Below are 5000 nucleotides of genomic sequence, written 5' to 3'. Positions count from 1 at the left end.
ACAGTTGATAAGGCAGACATTTGAAAGATGCGTCGCCGGTACGAGGACCGTGCGATCAGCCCAAAGTTATTCAGAGTCACCAAGGCAAACGGACCGGACGAGCCGACCGATTGGTTTTGATCTAATAAAAGCGTCCCTTCCATCTCTGGTCGGGACTCTGTTTGCATGTATTAGCTCTAGAATTACCACAGTTATCCAAGTAACGTGGGTACGATCTAAGGAACCATAACTGATTTAATGAGCCATTCGCGGTTTCACCTTAATGCGGCTTGTACTGAGACATGCATGGCTTAATCTTTGAGACAAGCATATGACTACTGGCAGGATCAACCAGGGAGCTGCGTCAACTAGAGCTGAGCAGCCGGCCGCCCGGGAGTGTGTCCCGGGGGCCCGCGCGAACACGCAAGCGTCCGGTCAATTATTCTGCAAACAGGAGGAGGCTGAGCTCCCCTGCACCATACACCTCGAAACCCTCTCAGGTCCCGGCGGCGCGCAGCGCCGTCCTAAGTACTTGGTCGGGTTCGAGAGAGGCGCAATCGCCCGGAGTTTGGCGAGTAGACGCTTTAGGTGCGACCACCCGTGCTCCCAACTGAGCTTGCCGCTGCCGACAGAGGCCCGGGAGCGTGCTGTCGTGGCATTGCCGGCGGGAGACAACACGCGCCACCTACGGTGACCGGCAGCTCCAACGCCAGCGCCACAGAAGGACAAAAGCCCCACTTGGGTGCCGAAGCGAACTCTCCCAGCACAGCGCACGCGCCAACACGTCCGCACAGCTGCGATACAAACCACCTGCGAGAACCGCAGAGGCGACCGAGCAGCAGACGGCGTCGCGGCGCCGAGCGCCGGGCGGCGGCGCATCCTCAGCGCACACAGTCCTCAATCGGACCAGCACACTGCAGATGTCCACCGCGCTTCGCACCGGGCCCGCGAGGACCTACTTTGGCCGCACGGCGCCGCGTGCAGGGTGCGCCGGCGCGCAGCTGCGCCGCCTGCCGCCTCCGTCGGCCGGCGCGCCTGCCACTGGCCGCCCCCACCAGCCGGCTGTAGCGCGTGCGCCCACGCACCGCGCGGCCAGCACGCCGGGAGGCCCCCCCTCACCGGCCGGGGACGGTCCCACCCAGCCACCGCCGCGTATCGCTTCACACCCAGATGCCATTCACGTTCGTGGGCATGGTGGGTATCGCTGGAACAACCGGTTGGTAGCTCAACCGATCGTCGCCATCACTGATTCACCTCTAGCGAGAACAACCGCACCACAACGGTTTACCAGTTGTTCATTTGCGTAACGTCACCAGCAAACGTAGGCGTCCATCGCCATTTGCAAATTCAACGATTGTTGCATGCCTGTGTCAGGTGTCACGACACACTATGTCTGCCCACATACACGCAACAACATGTGCACGCTTCGCGAACACGTGGAAGGTGGCCCCCGTACGTATGCGATGTCCATTGCGCGAACGACTGTCAACCGGCCTCTGTCGCATGTCGCAGATGTGGAACGCAGTGCACCATGCTATCACGGTGTGTGAGAAGAGACGACTACGTCTGACAACACGCGCCACTACATCAACAGACGGCTCATGCTGATCGCCATCCAGGGCATACCACACTGCAATCCAGCTCTTATAGGGAGACGACACGTAGCTGAGTGCACAACATTTGGACCGCATGGTTCGCCGTTGTTGGCGCAGTCGTTGTACGGTCACATGTACCACGATGTATCATTCAGTACATGAGGACCAATGTGCAGTACAGTGTGTGATTTGGACGTACAACATCAGCGGACAGTTGACACAGGCCGTACCACAGCGTAGGCTAAGTGCTTCGCCATGCAAATGCCAATGAACAACTGCAAATGCCAATGAACAACTGCAAAGGGCATTGAGCATGTACGTCCTGCTGCCATCCACATTACAGTGTATAGCTGCAAGGTGTTTAACATGAAGCGATACACTGGGGACCGGGCAGTGCGAGTAGCAAACTATATTGCGGGGGTTGCAGTTAGGCAACACTACACTAATTTAACGCGTCGTATGACAATTACAGAGCAGGTTAAGGCCCAACGTGTGTTGGGTTAAGGCCCAACGTGTGTTGGGTTAAGGCCCAACGTGTGTTGGGTTAAGGCCCAACGTGTGTTGGGTTAAGGCCCAACGTGTGTTGGGTTAAGGCCCAACGTGTGTTGGGTTAAGGCCCAACGTGTGTTGGGTTAAGGCCCAACGTGTGTTGGGTTAAGGCCCAACGTGTGTTGGGTTAAGGCCCAACGTGTGTTGGGTTAAGGCCCAACGTGTGTTGGGTTAAGGCCCAACGTGTGTTGGGTTAAGGCCCAACGTGTGTTACGTTACGGCGCAACGTGGGTTGCGTTACGGCGCAACGTGGGTTGCGTTACGGCGCAACGTAGGTTACGTTACGGCGCAACGTAGGTTACGTTAAGGCGCAACGTAGGTTACGTTAAGGCGCAACGTAGGTTACGTTAAGGCGCAACGTAGGTTACATTAAGGCGCAATATAGGTTACATTAAGGCGCAATATAGGTTACATTAAGGCGCAATATAGGTTACATTAAGGCGCAATATAGGTTACGTTAAGGCGCAATATAGGTTAGGTTAAGGCGCAATATAGGTTACGTTAAGGCGCAATATAGGTTACGTTAAGGCGCAATATAGGTTACGTTAAGGCGCAATATAGGTTACGTTAAGGCGCAATATAGGTTACGTTAAGGCGCAATATAGGTTACGTTAAGGCGCAATATAGGTTACGTTAAGGCGCAATATAGGTTACGTTAAGGCGCAATATAGGTTAGGTTAAGGCGCAATATAGGTTAGGTTAAGGCGCAATATAGGTTAGGTTAAGGCGCAATATAGGTTACGTTAAGGCGCAATATAGGTTACGTTAAGGCGCAATATAGGTTACGTTAAGGCGCAATATAGGTTAGGTTAAGGCGCAATATAGGTTAGGTTAAGGCGCAATATAGGTTAGGTTAAGGCGCAATATAGGTTACGTTAAGGCGCAATATAGGTTAGGTTAAGGCGCAATATAGGTTAGGTTAAGGCGCAATATAGGTTAGGTTAAGGCGCAATATAGGTTAGGTTAAGGCGCAATATAGGTTAGGTTAAGGCGCAATATAGGTTAGGTTAAGGCGCAATATAGGTTACGTTAAGGCGCAATATAGGTTACGTTAAGGCGCAATATAGGTTAGGTTAAGGCGCAATATAGGTTACGTTAAGGCGCAATATAGGTTACGTTAAGGCGCAATACAGGTTACGTTAAGGCGCCATACAGGTTAGGTTAAGGCGCCATACAGGTTAGGTTAAGGCGCAATACAGGTTAGGTTAAGGCGCAATACAGGTTAGGTTAAGGCGCAATACAGGTTAGGTTAAGGCGCAATACAGGTTAGGTTAAGGCGCAATACAGGTTAGGTTAAGGCGCAATACAGGTTAGGTTAAGGCGCAATACAGGTTAGGTTAAGGCGCAATACAGGTTAGGTTAAGGCGCAATACAGGTTAGGTTAAGGCGCAATACAGGTTAGGTTAAGGCGCAATACAGGTTAGGTTAAGGCGCAATACAGGTTAGGTTAAGGCGCAATACAGGTTAGGTTAAGGCGCAATACAGGTTAGGTTAAGGCGCAATACAGGTTAGGTTAAGGCGCAATACAGGTTAGGTTAAGGCGCAATACAGGTTAGGTTAAGGCGCAATACAGGTTAGGTTAAGGCGCAATACAGGTTAGGTTAAGGCGCAATACAGGTTAGGTTAAGGTACGACATAGGTTAGGTTAAGGTACGACATAGGTTAGGTTAAGGTACGACATAGGTTAGGTTAAGGTACGACATAGGTTAGGTTACGGTACGACATAGGTTAGGTTACGGTACGACATAGGTTAGGTTACGGTACGACATAGGTTAGGTTACGGTACGACATAGGTTAGGTTACGGTACGACATAGGTTAGGTTACGGTACGACATAGGTTAGGTTACGGTACGACATAGGTTAGGTTACGGTACGACATAGGTTAGGTTACGGTACGACATAGGTTAGGTTACGGTACGACATAGGTTAGGTTACGGTACGACATAGGTTAGGTTACGGTACGACATAGGTTAGGTTACGGTACGACATAGGTTAGGTTACGGTACGACATAGGTTAGGTTACGGTACGACATAGGTTAGGTTACGGTACGACATAGGTTAGGTTACGGTACGACATAGGTTAGGTTACGGTACGACATAGGTTAGGTTACGGTACGACATAGGTTAGGTTACGGTACGATATAGGTTAGGTTACGGTACGACATAGGTTAGGTTACGGTACGACATAGGTTAGGTTACGGTACGACATAGGTTAGGTTACGGTACGATATAGGTTAGGTTACGGTACGATATAGGTTAGGTTACGGTACGATATAGGTTAGGTTACGGTACGATATAGGTTAGGTTACGGTACGATATAGGTTAGGTTACGGTACGATATAGGTTAGGTTACGGTACGATATAGGTTAGGTTACGGTACGATATAGGTTAGGTTACGGTACGATATAGGTTAGGTTACGGTACGATATAGGTTAGGTTACGGTACGATATAGGTTAGGTTACGGTACGATATAGGTTAGGTTACGGTACGATATAGGTTAGGTTACGGTACGATATAGGTTAGGTTACGGTACGATATAGGTTAGGTTAAGGTACACATTGTTGTAAGGAAAGGTTTAATGGGGGGCGGGGCGGCCGGTTTGTTGATTGTGATTATAGTAAGTGGATGCCTGCGGCATCATCTGATTTGCCACGTCAGGATGCACCTTTGGCTCATGACAGGCGGCGCTCTCATTCCATGCTTGTGGCAGACCTGTGTCTTTCATTCCTGCCATTGTTTGTGTGCTGTGAGAGGAGGCAGTATTGTGATGTTGGGTGCACCCCTGTGTAGGACATGTGTGGGTGTTGGTGGCTTGGCTGAGCAATGGTGGTTGTCGGGTGGGTGGGATATTCTGTTTTCTGAGTGGACCTCCCAGT

At 50.8% G+C, this 5000-nt stretch overlaps 1 non-coding gene across 1 annotated transcript in view; it reads right to left on the bottom strand.

The window, feature by feature from the left end:
- Positions 1 to 337, bottom strand: part of LOC124572252 — a 1910-nt gene extending 1573 nt beyond the window's left edge. Inside the window, exon 1 of the ribosomal RNA XR_006972005.1 lies at positions 1 to 337. This exon is cut by the window's left edge and continues 1573 nt beyond it. This is a non-coding gene — a ribosomal RNA (small subunit ribosomal RNA).
- Positions 338 to 5000: the final 4663 nt, after the last annotated feature.

The sequence above is a fragment of the Schistocerca americana genome, unplaced genomic scaffold (assembly GCF_021461395.2).
Source record: "Schistocerca americana isolate TAMUIC-IGC-003095 unplaced genomic scaffold, iqSchAmer2.1 HiC_scaffold_179, whole genome shotgun sequence".
Classification (NCBI taxonomy): domain Eukaryota; kingdom Metazoa; phylum Arthropoda; class Insecta; order Orthoptera; family Acrididae; genus Schistocerca; species Schistocerca americana.
The sequence above is the reverse complement of the archived record's forward strand: the minus strand, read 5'-3'. Positions and strand labels throughout refer to the sequence as shown.